Source organism: Castor canadensis, chromosome 13, assembly GCF_047511655.1.
Source record: "Castor canadensis chromosome 13, mCasCan1.hap1v2, whole genome shotgun sequence".
NCBI lineage: Eukaryota > Metazoa > Chordata > Mammalia > Rodentia > Castoridae > Castor > Castor canadensis.
In genome coordinates, this window is record NC_133398.1 from 38,808,167 (window position 1) to 38,825,596 (window position 17,430).

At 38.6% G+C, this 17,430-nt stretch overlaps 1 protein-coding gene across 1 annotated transcript in view; it reads right to left on the reverse strand.

Annotated features, from left to right (window-relative positions):
• The window catches only part of Dnai1 (dynein axonemal intermediate chain 1), a 68,694-nt gene that overhangs the window by 41,115 nt on the left and 10,149 nt on the right, over positions 1-17,430 (reverse strand). The window lies entirely within an intron of this gene.

Consider the following 17,430-nt stretch of genomic DNA (forward strand, 5'->3'; position numbering starts at 1 on the left):
TATTCTAAGTGCTTAGCTCTGTACTGGCCCATAAGGGGATCTCAAAGGCAGATTATGATCATAAACACTTGTTTGAGATAAATATAAACTTCTTATAACCAGATATTTTATTTGCTTTGTACACTGCTGTATCCCGAGCATCTAGAACAATGTTCAGAACATAGTAGGTGCTCAAAGTACTTACAGAATAAATGAATGAGTGCCATCACAACCCATTAGTGATCATGACCCTGGAAAAAGTTTTTCCTCTCTGGGCTTCAGTTTCCTTGTGAGTAAAATGTATAGGATTGGATAAGATGATCTTCCAATTCTAACAAGCTAAAATTTTACGGTTTGGATATCGTTTGAGTGTCCCTCAAAGATTCATGTGTTGGGAGGTCTGGTTCCCAGGGTGGTGGTATTGGGGGATGATAGAACCTTTTCAGAGGTGGGGCCTAGTGGGAAGTTCTTGAGTTATTAAGACATAGCCTTCAAAGAGAGCAAGGTAATTAATTCTCTGACCCCTTGGTAGTTCTCAGAAAGGGTGGTTATAAAAGGGGCAAGCCTGGTGTCTCTTCTCTCTGTTTCCTAGTACAAGATGTGATCCTTTCTCCTGCACAAGTTCTGCCAACCACCATGAAGTCCTCATCAAAGCTGATGCAGGAGCCATGCCCTTAAATCTCCAGAACTGTGAGCTATAATGAAACACTTTTCTTCAAAAGTAGCCTGTCTTAGGTATTTTTGTTATAGTTACAAAATGCTGACTAACAGAGGCAGCATGCTCAATTCAACTTGATGGACACTTGTGGAGCATCTATTTATGTGTCAGTTACTAACCTAAGCAGTGGAACATAGGCAAAAAAAGACAAATTCCCTACCCCAGCTTTCTCAGGATCTATGGAGGACAGGTGAGTGTGATCAGTGTTCATCACTCACTCACTTAGTATATGTTCCTTTGAAACCTGCCTCTGTGGTAGGGTACTGTAGGGCTGCACAGGGGAATCCACCCAGCCTGAAGTGCTCAGGAAATGTTCCATAGGAGGCCATTTCTTAGCTCGGCGTCAAAGGACAAGATGAATTGTCTAGGTGGAGATGTTTTTCAGAAAGAGAAAACACCACGTACAAAGGCAAGAGAAGAACAACGACAGAGGCAGTGAAATGTTCCACTAAACACAAATCCCGCAGTATATATATAGAGAGAGAACCAATAGGTGTTTCAGGTGATCAAGCAAGACGGAAATCAGTGTGGTTAGAGATATGAGGGAGGGGGTCCTTGGGAGAAGTCGACCTGGAGCACTGAAGAAGGAGTCAAGGCAACAAAGGAATCCAAGCCAAAGGGAAAACGCTGGTGGCAGCATGGCACATGGGAAAGTGATCTCTGCTCCCAGCATTGTCACTGACCATCTTTTTGATCTTGGGGAAGATTCTAGGCTTTGATTTCCCAAATGCAAGTGAGGGAGTTAGATGGGGTCCCACAGCTCTTAAAATGATACAGTCTTTGGGAAAGACTTGGATGGGGGGAAAGGAGAAAGGATTCCAGGGAAAGAGAAAATCACATCTCAGCTTGGGTTGGAATGTTGCTGGGAGGCAAGGCAGCAGGATTCAGATTTCTGCCAGGTTGCCAAGGTTTCCAGTGATGGGAACCCTTTTCTGAGGCTAAGCCACATGAGCTAGAAAACTTTCCTTTGAAGAGCCTCTGATTCTTAAGGTAACAGGATGGAAGCATCATAATGTCCAACAGCTTCTGGCCCACAACTGAACACTGGAGGGCCAATTCCAACCCAGACCACCAGCCTTAAATAGAAAACGAGATCCAGTTACACTGCCCCCTGTAAATATGTCTGTAAAACATTTATCTGGCAATAAAAGAACTGACAAGGCAATTTGAGTGTAATTGTTTTTGGCAGTTGGAAATATTTCAATTAACACACTATAAAAGCCACACTATAATAAATGCAAAACAGGCCAATGAAATCAGCTACAGCCCTGACTTCCCAACCATGGCAAAGGAGATTGAATGTCAGGCTGCCACTTTGGGCCCTTGGTCTTCCAGGAGAAGCCTGAGACAGACAAGCCTGAATTCCTGAAAAGCTTTTGATGGTTTCTTCCAGAAGCCATCAAGCCACAGAAGAAAAAGCCCAACTCCCTCTCCAGACCCTCAGAACTCCATCATCTGCCTCAAGTCTCCATTCCAGTTGGCTCTCCCTCCGTTCACATGCTAGGATGGTGAGGTACAATCCAGCAAGGCTATTCACAGTCCCCAAACCTGGCTTGTCCTTCTCACTCTCCACCTTTGCTTTTACTATTCCTTCTGCCAGGAATGCTGCCTTTTCCTTCCCTCTTCCTGTTCCTGATATCTCTGCCTAACAAAACCCTACCCACCATCCCTCTCCTAGTCCTTTATCTGACTCCTCCTGACATGTTATCACCTTTCTCCTACCACGTTCTACTGTTTCTTTCCTCACTTTGAGCAGGCTCACCTCCACCTTCCATTACCACCACCACAAGAACCAGCTGTTTTAAGATTAAGAACCAAATGTAGCTTCAAGTAGATACTCTGTTGTCTTTTGGTTTTCTTTACAAAAGTGGAAAGTACTATGAAAAGAAGCATAATATTGCGATATATATGGGAGGTGACTCAGAAGTTCCAGCAACGGAAGCCCACCATTCTTTTTTTTTTTTTTTCAGTACTGGGGCCTGTTAAGCAGGCACTACCACTTGAGCCACTCGCCATCCTAGGCCCACCATTCTTATGCTATTGACCAAAGAAGTCACTCTTCTCTTCTGCAGGTCATTCTATTTGGTCAAGGGAGGATGTCTATGAAGGACTGAGGCTGGAAGAGGAAACCCATTCAACCCACCATGGCAGACAACTTAACCCTGGTCATCAATGCCTAAACTCCTTCACAGCTGAGCACCCTAATCTCATTGTTACAGGTTTCAGTGTGAACACCCTGAGGGCAGTAACTATGTCTTACTTTGGATCACTAGCACAGGGCCTAGCACTGGCATGGAGTCCACCTACCCTTATAAATGTCACCAGTAACAATCCAGATGACTGGTGGTTGCTTCTCAGTTCTCTTATAGGATGTAACATTGCTTGAAACCTCTCTTCTACCTTCTCTCCCATGTTACTAATCTCACCCAATAGCTCCTTCTCAATATCTTTGACTCCTCCCTCCATATATATATATATATATATATATATATATATATGACTCTCTGGTCCTTCTTACTCTATATACTTCCCTTAGGTGTTCCTATCCCCATCCATATATAATAAAGGTCAAATATATTTCTGTAGTTTAGATTTCACAGTATTTCATGTTCGAATTGATCGCAGAGCACTCAATATCTTGAAAAACAACCTCACTATGTTCTTTTTTTTTTTCACCCCAAACTGCTACTTCCTCCAGTATTTCTTACTCATTCAAGTGTACCACCATCCATTTAGTCACACAGGCTGGAAGCATGGCTTATCTTCACCGTCTTGTTAGCATTATATTTCAAAGTCTAACAATTCAATTTCTTCAGTATCTTTCATAGCTATCCACCCATTTACATCCCCCTTAATTCAGTCCTTTGCTATCTTTTGCCTAATCATATTTGATCTCCTTGTCTCCAGTTTCAGTTTCTTTCCACTCTAATAATTGTATCATTATCATCATTTTCAGCTATTGACTAGTACTCAGTTCGGGCTAGTTATTTACTAAGCTTTTTATGTACATTATCTCATTTAATCTTTATAACCATCCTATGCATTTGGAGCTATCATTATTCCTACTTAATAGATGAGGAAATTGAAGCATAGAGAGATGAAGCAATTGACCCCAAACTGATGGGTTTTGGAACCAAACTCTAAGACACTATCTATAAATGATATTCCTAAAACATAAACTTGATTATGTTGCTCTACTGATTTAAAGTTTCCAAGGACTCCCCATCAGTTATGAGATGGAAGCCTGAGCACACTATCATGGCATCTACCTCATTCCTGCTCTTTCCCTCCCACAGCCACACCCAGTCACTTACAATTGTCCCTAAATTTATGTAGAAAGAGCCACATGAGCAGGAGACTGAGCCTGTGTGTCTGGTGGTCAGATTTGCTCCCTAAGCCTTGGGCAGGAGAGAGTGGCAGACTCGGAGGGGCTGTTCACGTAAAATATCTCCTTTCTTTCTCCATGTTCACATGACTTCTTTCCTGAGTCATGTGACTTCACAGCTCTCTGCCAAGCATCTTGCTCCCTTCCCTCGATACTACCAACCATGATATCTAGCCATAATTAACACCCTCTGTCAAGTCAGACTCTGTGATTCTATATCCTCTGTTAAGATCCTGCCTCTCTGGACCTCTAACCACCTCATTCTTCAGGCACAGTTGTGGGTCACCACTTCCTTGGCTTAGCACTTTGGGATGATCTTTAGGTTAACATCTCTCCTAGCTTGTCCCAGCCCTCAGGACTGTCCCTTTCCAAAAGTTGTCCACAGTGCAGCCCCATTCAGTCTGTCCTAGGACTTGAGGGTGGAGTAGGTTCCAGAAGTCTGGAAAGCAATGGAGAAGAGTTGAAAAAGAATGAAATAGCAGACAAGAGTCATTCTCATTTATAGCAGTGACATACCAAGAGCAGATTTTTTGGGGGGAATTGGGGGGAGATGGGACTGGGGTTTGAACTCAGGGCATCAGGCTTGCAAAGCAGGTGCTGTACCACTTGAGCCACACCTCCAGTCCATTTACTTTGGGTTTTTTTGGAGACAAGGGTCTCAAAAACTATTTGCCCAGGCTATCTTCAAACCATGATCTTGTAGATCAGGATTACAGGTGTGAACCATTAGCAACCCGCCTAAGAGTAGATGTTTGAAGTCTTGCTTACCTGGCCCAGTCCAGAGGGGCTAGGAGACAAGTTGACCACTATCACCATCCCAGATGCATTCTAGTGAGCACTCTTGGTGGTCAGGCACTCTGTTAGGCATTGTATAGTCATTATACCCAATCCTCAGAGCCTCCCTAAAAAGTAAGGAAATGCTTCCCATCTTAAAGGCAAGGCTAGAACCGGGTTTTGTAATGCATCCTGTAGTCCAGCACTCGGGAGGTCTGAGGCAGGAGAATTGTGAGTTTAAGGTCAGCTTGATATAAATAGTAAAATTCTGTCTCAAAAAACAAATTAATTAATGAAAATAAAATAAAGACAACGCGACTGAGAATTGTTCACTCCAAATAATGTGGAGTATTTGAAAATGGAAGAGTATTTGAAAACAAAGTTCGTAGTCTATTTAAGAGATGATTATTATTCCCACCTACTGGGCATTTACAGTTCTTAGAGCTGTTTTGCTTCATGACTCATTGTACAGTATAAATAACATACTTTAGAGGTAAGTAAGTAGAATTTAAATGTTCTTAAGCTGTTTCCTATCATGAAGATATAATATTTAAAAAAAATGAATATGTAGCTGAGTGCCAGCAGCTCACATCTGTGATGCTAGCTACTTGGGTGGTGGAGATTGGGAGGATAGTGGTTCAAGGCCAGCCTGGGCAAACAGTTCATGAGACCCCATCTCCAAAACAACCAGAGCAAAATGGACTGGAAGTGTGGCTCAAGTGTTAGAGTGCCTACTTTGCAAATGTGAAGCCCTAAGTTCAAATCCCAGTCCCACCAAAAATAGAAAAAAATGAATACGTGATCAGATGGAGCCATGGAACTCAAATGTGGGCCTTGAAGTTAACCATACCTAGCTACTTGCCAATTCTATGACCCTAGGTAAGTTATCTTCTCCAACCCTCAGTATCCTTATCTTTCAAATGGGCATCATAAAGACCCCTCTCAGACAATCACAGGCTCTTCTGAGGAAGAAGTGAGTCGATGCATCTAAAGCGCATAGTGTTGTGCCCTATAAGTGATGTCAGCATCACATTCCCGTTTTTGACCCTGCTCTGACCTCAGCCAGGTGGCCCTTTGTCTAGTAGCTCTCACACTTAGGGCTGAACAGTCATCTGCAGCTCACATCTCCACAGAAGAATTCAATACTGAAACAAGATTGTTCCTGGAAAGAGGGGCTCTTTGAAGCATACAAACCCACAGACGCTGTTTCCTCCTTCCTAGGGCCCAGGAGACTGTGTTTACCATTTCCGTTGTCTTGGTCCTTACTCTAAAACTCACTAACAGGTTTCCATTAAGCTAAATTGAAACTAAATACCTCACCAGCCTGCAGTTTCAGTTTCTAAAAGAGTAGAAGCTCTTAGTCCCACAGGAACAACAATTCACCAACAAACCTTCCTCCAGCTACAATGAATGCATTTCAAATCCCTGAGCCTACTGCAATGTCCAAAACACACAGAGGCACCAATAAGTGTTTGTAGTTAAAAGAGAGCTTGAAGTTTTGAAACAGTGTTATGCAGGGTAACAGGAACTATTATACACTGTTCTGCACATACGAATTGATGCAAACTTTTTTTGTGGTTATTTGGGACTATGTACCAAAATTTAAAATGTATATGCCACTCTGCATTCTTCATTTTTTTGACAGAAATTTGTACACATAGCTCATGCATCCTGCTTGCTAAAACATTGGGAACTTCGAAAACAAAATTTATTTGCAACACTATTTGTAATATATTTTAAGAGGAAAATATACCTCAATATTTATCAATAGGGGCTTAGTTAAATAAATAGGATAAGTTATAGTGATTCAACGTGATATTACACATGTTTTAAAGAAGAATTACTGGACTGGAAATACAGCTCACTGATAGAACACTTGCCTTGCATGTCCTAGGCCCTGAATTTGGTCCTCAACACTACCAAAAAAAATATTGTATAACATGGTGATTATAGTTAATAACTATATATGCACATATATCTTTTTTTCTTGGTGAGCTGGGGTTTGAACTCAGGACTTCATGCTTATAAAGCAGGCACTCTACCACTTGAGTTACACTTGCAGTCCATTTTTTTTCAGGGGGGTGGAAGGTTCTGGTTATTCTGAGATGGGGTCTAACAAACTATTTGCCCAAGCTGGCCTCAAACTGAGATCTTCCCAATCTCAGTCTCCCAAGTAGCTAGCATTACAGGTGTGAGCCACTGGTGCCCAGCCTTATTTTGTAGTACTGGGATTTAAACTCAGGGCCTCACACCCAGCCCTTTTTTCTTTTCAGTTATTTTTCCGGTAGAGTCTCATGTTTTTGCCCAGGCTGGCCTGGACTATGGCCTCCTGAGTAGTGAGGATTACAGGCAGGAGCCACCCTGCCCAGATTGTATCATATTGTTGAAAATTGCCCAAAGAGTAGGTTTTAAATGCTCTTACCACAAGAAAAAGATAACTATGTAAGGTAATACATAGTTGATGTACCTTTTTTTCCCCCTCTTTTGGCAGTACTGGGGTTTGAACTCAGGGTTTTGCACTTGCAAGGCAGGTGCTCTACCACTTGAGCCAGACCTCCAACCAAGGTAATACATACTAATTAGCCCAATTTTAGTCATTCTACAATATGTACATATGTCAAAATATGTTGTACATGATAAATATATGTAATATTTGCCAAATAAAAATAACAGCATATTACTGGAAAAAAAAAGAATGAGGTAAACCTTCATGTATTGTTATGGAAGATTCTCCAAGGCAAACTGTTAAGTGGAAAACAAGATATGGGAGCTAAGGTGTAGCTTAGTGGTAGTGCTTGCCTAGCATGTGTAGACCCTGGATTTGATCCCCAGCACTGAAAAAAAAAAAGTGAATTACAGGAATACAGACCCATCTGCTTAGTTTAAGAATATGTGTGTGCATGTATATTTGCATGTACATACAAATTATTTTGGACTATTGTATAGAATCTGTTGACAATGGTCTTGCAAGCTAGGAATTATGTGGAAGAAGAGGCAAGGATTGTTCACCTCATACTCACTGTGATAGATTTAATTCTTAATGTGACTGTGCATTCCTTACATAATTTAAAATACTAACTGTAAGGCTAACAAAACACAGTAAATGAGGTTTCTCACAGCAGGCTTAAGAGGGAAGTTTATTGCCATGTATGCCCACGTCACAAAATTAGACAAATCTCAAAAAAAAAAAACAAAACCAATCTGATGATGCACCTCAAACTCTTAGAAAAATGAGAACAAGCCAATCCCAAAAGTAGTAGATGGAAAGAAAGTATAAAAATTAGGGCAGAAATCAATGAATTGAAGACCAAAAGAATGATACAAAGAATCAATGAAACAAAAAGTTGGTTCTTTGAAAAAAATAAACAAGATTGACAAATATTTAGTCAAATTAACCAAGAAGAAGAAGAAGAAGAAGAAGAAGAAGAAGAAGAAGAAGAAGAAGAAGAAGAAGAAGAAGAAGAAGAAGAAGAAAAGGGAAAGAGTCAAATTAATAAAATCAGAGATAAAAGAGGGATATTACAATAGACACCAATGAAATTCAAATGATCATACAGGAATATTTTGAAAATCTATACTCCAGCAAACTGGAAAATCAAGAAGAAATAGAAAAATTTCTTGATACATTAAACCCATCAAAATTGAACCAAGAGGACATTAACATCTGAAACAGATCTATAACAAGTAATAAGATTGAGAGAGTTATAAAGAACCTCCCAGCAAAGAAAAGCCCAGGTCCAAATGAATTTACTGCTGAATTTACCAGACCTTTAAAGAAGAACTCGCACCAAAAATATACCACTGCTCCTCAAATTATTCCATAAAATATGAAAGGAAGGAATACTACTAATCTCATTCTAGTATTACCCTAATAACACAACCGGGCAAAGACATATTAAAAAAAAAATTATAGGCCAATATCCCTGATGAACATAGATGCAAAAATCCTCAATAAAATACTTGCTAACAGAATCCAACAACACAATAAAAAGGCCATATACCAAGATAGAGTAGGTTTCATCTCAAAGATGTAAGGATGGTACAACATATGCAAATCAATAAACACATAAACAGAATCAAGGACAAAAACCACATCATCATCTCAATAGATGCAGAAAAAGCCTTTGACAAAATTCAATGTCCTTTCATGATAAAAGCTCTGAATAAACCAGGAATAGAAGGAACATTCCTCAACATTATATGACAAACCTATAGCCAACATCATACAAATGGGGAAAAACTGAAACCATATCCTCTAAAGTCAGGAATGAGACAAGAGTGTCTACTCTCCCTACTCTTATTCAATATGGTACTGGAATTCCTAGCCAGAGCAGTAAGACAGGAGAAAGAAATAAAAGGAATTCAAATAGGGAAGAAAGAAATCAAATTATCTTGTTTGCAGATAATATGATCTTATACCTGAAAGACCCCAAAAACACTATCAAAAAACTCTTAGATCTCATAAACACGTTCAACAAAGTAGCAGGATACAAAATCAACACAAAAAAAACCCCAAAACAGTAGCATTTCTATATACAAACAATGAACAGTCTGAGAAAGAAATCAGGGACACAATACCATTCATGATAGAATCAAAAATTTAAAATTAAAAATTTAGTGAAGGAAAGGACCTATACAAAGAAAACTATAAATCACTAAAGAAAGAAATCAACAAAGGCATCAGAAGATGGAAGTACATCACATGTTCATGGATTGACAAAATCAATATTGCAAAAATGGCTAAGCTACCAAAAGCAATCTATAGGTTCAATGCAATCCCCATCAAAATTCCAATGACATTATTCTTCACACAGATAGAAAAATCAGTCCTAAAGTTCATATAGAGGCACAAAAGACCTCAAAAATAGCCAAAGCAATTCTAAGCAAAAAGAGCAACACTGGAGGTATCACTTCAAATTATACTATAGAGCCATAGTAATAAAAACAGCATGGTACTGGCACAAAAACAAGCCTAAGGAACCAACCAATGGAACAGAATAGAAGACCCAGACACAAACCCATACAGCCATTTGATTTTCAACAAAGGAGTCCAAAACAAATGGTGCTGGGAAAACTGGATGTCCACCTGCATCTAGGAGAAACTAGATCCCAGTGTCTCACCTCGCACTAGTATAAACTCAAAGTGGATCAACGATCTTAATGTAATACCTGAATCTGTGAAACTACTATAGGAAAGAATAGGGAATACACTGGAATATATGGGCATAGGTAATAATAGGTAATAATAGAACTCTAATAGCTCAACATTTAAGAGAGAGTATTGACAAATGGAATTGTATGAAACCGAAAAGCTTCTGGACAACAGTCAATAGATTGTCAATAGTCACAGTCAATAGTCACAAAAATAGGAGAAAATTTTTGCCAGCTATTATACATCTGACAAGAGTTGAATAACCAGAATATACAGAGAGATCATATAACTAACCCTACAAAGAATCAACAACCCATTGAATAAATGGGCAAATGAACTGAATGGACAATTATCAAAAGAAGTACAAATGGCCAGTAAATACATGAAGAAATGCCCAACATCCTTGGCCTTAGAGGAAATGCAAATCAAAACAACATTGAGATTTCACCTCACTCCAGCCAAAATGGCTGTCATCAGGAACACAAACAACAATTGCTGGTGAGGATATGGGGAAAAGGAACTCTTATCCACTGTTGATCAGAATGTAAATTAGTGCAACCACTATGGAAAATAGCATGGAGATACTCAAAAAAACTAAAAATAGACCTGTTATATGATCCACTGATACCTCTCCTGGGCATATACCCAAAGGAATGTAAGCCAGGATGCAATAGTGACTTGCACACCCATGTTTATTGCAGCACTATTCACAAAAGCCAAGATTTGGAAATAGTCCAGATGCCTTACAACTGATAAATGGATTAAGAAAATGTGGTATATGGAGTATTATTCAGCCATAAAGAAGAATGAAATTATGTTGTTTGCAGACAAATGCATGGAACTGGAAATCATCACATTAAGCAAAGTAAGCAAGACTCAGAAGGACAAGGGTCACATGTTTTCTTTCATATGTGGAAATTAGACCTATAAGATAAATGAATACATAAATACACACACACACACACACACACACACACACACACACACACACACACACACACAGGTACTGTCCAGGGGTGGGTACCACTAGAAAGGAGGAGGGAAATAGAGAGAGTGAAGGAGGACTAATATGGTGGATGTACTTTGTGTATGTAAATGAAAATAAAGTAATGAAACCTGTTGAAATTGTTCTAAGAAGCCAGGTAGGGAGATGCAGAGGATAGATGAAGAAGAATGATGGAGGGAGTAACTCTAATTAAGATATATTGTGAGCACATATGTGAATGTCACAATGTATCCCCCTGTACAACTATTATATGCTAATAAATTGAAAGAAAAGTGATTTTTCTATTAATGCAATGTTAGTACAGAATTCAGAATGCAGGAAAAGGGATTCGAGCCTTCTCCACGCCTCCCTGGAACTCCAGTGGGATGGACGCCAACTCAATGGACTCCTTGACAGATAAAGCTGAAGGCAAGGCAGCATAAGGTTTACTTTTTATTATTTTTTTTTGGAGGTACTGGGGTTTGAACTCAGGGCTTTGCACTTGCTAGGTAGGTGTTCTACCATTTGAGATGAATCTCCAGCCCAAGGCTTTGTAAGGTTTAAAACACAAAACTCTAGAGTAAGCCATGGGAGCTGGTGGAGTGGCTCAAGCATAGGAGCACTTGCCTAGCAGGCACGAAGTCCTGAGTTCAAACCCCAGTGCTGCACCCACCCCCACCAAAAAGAAAGCTTAAAAAAAAAAGAGTGCCTGTCTAGAGTAAACCCTGGCTCCATTCCTGGCTCTGTTACAAACTATATATGAGACCTTCTCTTTCAAAGCTTTTATTTTGGCAGCACTGGGGTTCTGATCTCAGGGCTTGGTGATTGTTAGGCAAGTGCTAAATGGTTTGAGTCATGCCTCCAGCCATGATGTTCTCTAATCCTCATTCTCTCATCTATGAAGTGGAGGAAAACAATGTCCTCCTTATAAAATTGCTGTGAGAATACAGTAAAAACAATGCAGAAAGAGCACTCATTCAGAACTCAGCACACAGTAAGCCCTCAAGTACCAGTGACAATGTAGATTTTATGGTTGTGCCATTACTTATTACTCCATCATAGTCTGCCATGCAAAGCAGTTGAGCTCCTTTCTGATTCCACCTTACTGCTGTTAGAATAGCTACAACAAGAACATTAACAACAAATGTTGATGAGGATGTGGGAAAAAAGAAACCCTCATACACTACGGGTGGGAATGTAAGCTAGTACAACCACTATGGAAAATAGTATGGGGCCTCCTTAAAAAACTAAAAATAGATCTGCCATATGATCCAGCAATATGACTCATAGGGATATACCCAAAGGTATGTGAGTCAGGTCACAACAAAAGCAACTACACACCCATGTTTATTGCAGCACTATTCACAATAGCTATGCTATGGAAACAGCCAAGATGCCCCACTACTGACAAATGGTTTAAGAAAATGTGGTATTTATATACAATGGAATTTTACTTAGCCACAAAGGAGAATGAAATTTTGTCATGCTCAGGGAAATGGATGGAACTGGAGAACATCATCCTAGTGAAGTTAGCCAGGCTCAGAAAGCCACAAGTCACATGTTCTTTCTCATATGAGGAATCTAGACCTACTACAAATGCAGCAATATTATGAAACACTGGTCACACTAAGGGGAGGTCATGCACGAGAGGGGTAACCCTCTTGAATAGGGTCAATATACTCACTATAACAAAAATGAATATAGAAATCTTAAACTGATTGAAACTACCATAACAAAGGGATTAAGGCAGAATGTAGAAAATTAGAGGAGATAAACCAATTGGGGTTATAATACATACATACATGGAAGTATCACAAGGAGACTCCCTGTGTAGCTATCTTTATCTCAAACAAGCTAAAATGTCATGCTTTTCGTTTTCTTTTCTCTCCTACAAAATCAGAACAGGAGGGCAGAACAAGTCATGCCCAGAGGGAAGGGCTGGCATCAGAGGAGGGGGGAGGTGTTGGGGAAAGAGGGTAGGAGGGTGAATACAGTGTAATAAAATGTGTACACTTGTAAGTAAATGCAAAAATGGTACCTGTTGAAACTATTCCAGGAATCGGGGAAGAGGGGATAAAGGAGAATGGTTGAGGAGGTAAGTTAATGTGTGATATATTTCATACATTGTAAGAACCTGTGTAAATGCCACAATGTACCCTCATCCAGCACAGCAATAAAAGGAAAAATATGAATAATTGAAAGTGTGTTGTCCAGGACCCGAGAAGCTCTTGTCAGAAAGGGAATCGGTAAATCTTGGGGTGTCATAGCAGAGGGATGACAAAAAAAAAAAACTTTCCATTTATATAGCATCTTTCAGTTTATTAGGTATTTTTTGAGTATATAATCCCATTTGACCCTCACAACAATATTTTGTGAATATATGTTGAACTTTACCAATTCTGTTCTGAATTACTGAGATGCCATTCTATGATTTTTTTCCTTTATTCTCTGTTAATGTGAAGAAATACTTTGATTTTTTTTAATGTTAAACTAACTTCATGTTCTTTGGGTAAATCCCACTTAGTATGACATGTTATTCTTTTTTTATATATTACTGGAATATATTTAACAATATTTTGATAAAGAATTTTTGCATTTATGCTCATGGGGGATATTAGCCTGTAATTTTCTTTTTGTGTAATAGCTTTGATTATTGTTATTGTTGGTTGTTTGATTTTGGTGGTAGTGGGGTTTGAACCCAAGGCCTCACACTTGTTAGACAAGCACTCTACCACATGAGCTACTCCACCAGTCCAGTAGTTTTGATTTTGATATCAGGCTTATTGAGGCATTATCTTCTATTTCTGAAAGACTTTGTATAAGACATTTTTTTTTGGCAGCATTTTTTAATATCTTTTATTCATATGTGCATACAATATTTGGGTCATTTCTCTCCCCCTTCCTTCGCGCCCCCCCCTTTCCTCCTGTCCCCTTCCTCTCCCTCCACCCCCTCCCTTCCAGGCAGAAACTGTTTTGCCCTTATCTCTAATTTTGTTGTAGAGAGAGTATAGCAATAATAGGAAGGACCAAGGGTTTTTGCTGGTTGAGATAAGGATAGCTATACAGGGAGATTCCTCACATTGCTTTCATGTACATATGTGTTACCTTCTAAGTTGATTCTTCTTGAACTAACCTTTTCTCTAGTTCCTGTTCCCCTTCTCCTATTGGCCTCTGTCACTTTAAAGTTTCTGCATTAGTTCCTTTGCCTTGAGGACATCAAATGCTATCGTGTTTTTGGGTTTCTTACCTATCCTCACACCTCCCTTGTGTGCTCTCACCTTGTCATGTGGCAGCACTGGGGTTTGAACTCAGGGCCTCACGCTTGCTAGGCAGGCATTCTTACTGCTTGAGCCAATCCACCAGAACCCCCGACCCCTTCTTTTTTGGAGATGGGGGTCTCACTATATTGTATATGCTGGCCTTGAACTCAATGATCCTCCTTCCTCAGCCTCCTAAGTAACTGGTATTATAGAGGCACACCACCACACCTGACAAGTTTGCTGTTATTTATTCATTACACACTAGATACAATTTACTTGTCCCTGGAGTTTCTTGTAGGAGTGTTTAAATTATGGATTTGATTTCTTTAATATGTTTGGGGCATTTTCCATTTCTTCTTGTGTCAGTTGAAGTAAATGGTGTCTTTTTTTTTTTTTAAGAAATTTGTTCATTCCATCTATGTTGGTGAATTATTGACATAAGATTGTTGATAGTGCTCCCCTATTATCTTTTTTAATGTCTGTGGGATCTGTAGTAATATCTTATTTTTCATCACTAATATTGGCTATTGTATTTTCTTTTTATCTTGATAAGCCTTGCTAGGTTTTATCAATTTCCTTAATCTTTTCAAAGAACCAACTCTGACTTTATTACTTTTCTATATTTTTTTTCATTATTTCTCTGAAACAATAAATAAGTAAATCAATAAAATATGAAGAGTTAATGAGATAAATCCTACTACTTTAATTTGCTTATCTTCTCTATGTTCTTAAGGTAGAAACTTAGAACATTGATTTTAAACCTTACTTTTCTGAAACAGTATTAGACTTCTAATACCTTTCCACGATGCCTCACTTTCACAGCACCCCATAACTCTTGATATATTTCCATTACTTCAATGGGCATATTTTTTAATTTCCCTTGTGATTTTTTGATCCATGTGTCATTTAGAAGTGTGTTCTTTAATTTCTAAATATTTGGAGATTTTAAACATATTGTTTAATTCTATTTTCTTTAAACTGAAATTCTTTTTTTTTTTTTGCCATGAATGGAGGTTGAATTTGGATTGAATTAAAATCTGTAAGAGACTGATCTTTTGAGATATATTAAGACTTTTTTTTTTTTTTTTAAGAAAGACATAGCGTTTTTGCTAGTTTGAGATAAGGATAGCTATACAGAGAGATTCCTAGCATTGCTTCCGTGCACATGTGTATTACAACCCCAATTGATTCATCTCTACCAGATAAGACTTATTTTATATCCCAGAATATGGTTGTTCATTGTGAGCATTCTGCAGCTCTTGGATATAATTTTCATTCTGCAATTCTTGATATAATGTTTTATAAGTGTTAATTTGGTCAAGTTGGTTGACAGTATTGTTTGGATTTTCTCTATCTCAATTACTGAGAGAGGAGTGCTAAAATCTCTACCATTGTGAATGTTTTGATACCTTTTAGGTTTTTCAGTTTTTAATTCATATACCTTGAAGTTTTATTAATAGGTGCATATACTTTGTGATATTGTGATTCTATCCTTCTCTCCTTTTGTGCTACTGGGGTTAAAACTCAGGGCCTTGAGCAGGTGCTCTACCACTTGAGCCTTGACCCCAGCCCTTATCTTTCCCTATTGAATTGAGCTTTTATCATTATAAAGCATTGCTATTTATCTGTGGGAATACTTCTTGTCTTTTTTTTTTTTTTTCAGGGCCTTCGCCTTGAGCCACTTTACCAGCCTTTTTGTGATGGGTTGTTTTGGCTCCCCCCCACCCCCCCACCCCACCGCGGCTCCAAGATAGGTTCTTGCAGACTATTTGCCCAGGCTGGCTTCAAAACTCAATCCTCCTGATCTCTGCCTCCTGAGTAGCTAGGATTACAGGTGTGAGCCACTGGTGCCCCGCCATTGTACTTTTTGTCTTGAAGCCTATTTTGTCTAACAATGGTAGCTACTTATGCTTGTTATCTGCATGGTATATCTTTTATATTCAATATTTCTATTTTTATGTTTAACTATATGTCTTGTAAGAACATACAGTTGTTTTTGGTTTTTGGGGTTTTTTTTGGTTTTTTTTTTTTGCCTAGTCTCATAAACTCCACCTCTGGGGTAATGATTGGTATGGTTTTATCTTTACCATTTTGCTGTTTTTCTATTTGATTTTATCTTTTTCATTCTTTCATGTTAATTAAATTTTTGTAGTATTCATTTTATTTGTTCTGTTAGCTTTTTAGATGTGCCTTTTGTATTGTGTGTGGTTGTCACTAACACTCAAAATTATCCTGGGGTGTGTGTGTGTGTGTGTGTGTGTGTGTGTGTATGCGTGCATACATTCTAAGGTTTACAATATGCCCTAAATTTACCATCATCTATTAAGAATAAATATCATACTACTTCATACTTCATCTTCACAACATCATAATTCCATTTACCACCACTACCCCATCCTTGGACACATTGGTGTCACATATTTTATTTGTACATATATTATACTCCTCACCTAGCAATGACATTATGTTTTGCACTGAAAAATTATATGCCCTTTAAGAAAATTAATAGAAGAAAAAAAAAGCTAGTCTTTTGTCTTTAACTGCCTATTTACCATTAACAATACTTCTTGGTCTTGATGTGTGGTGATGGGTGGCAGTCTCTCAGCTTTGATTTATCTGAAAATGTATTTATTTCACCCTCCTCTTTGAGAGGAATTTTTTTGAATTTTGAGTTCAAGTTAACAGCAATTTCTTTCAGCTTTAAATATGTATTTACATTGTCTTCTGGACTTCATTATTTATGAGATGTTAGCCACAATTTATACGTAATGTGTCATTTTTCTCTAATTCCAAATATTTGTTTTTATTTTAATTAATTCATTCATTTTGGTGGTACTAGGCATTAAACTCAAGACCTTAAACTTGCTAGACAGCGCTCTACCATTTGAGTCTCACCCCAGTTCCCAAAGATGTTTTTCCTCCTTTGGTTTTCAATAGTTTGACTATTAGGAACCTAGACTTTGTTTTATTTGTATTTATCCTGCTTGCAGCTCACTGAGCTTCTGATAATCTTACTAAGTTTGGGACTTTTTTAGGGGTGGTGAGACTGGAGTTTGAACTCAGGGCTTCATATTTGCAAAGCAGGAGCTCTACCACTTGAGCCACACCTCCAGTTCATTTTGCTGTAGTTACTTTGGAGATGGGGTCTTACAAACTATTTGCCCAGGATACTCTCAA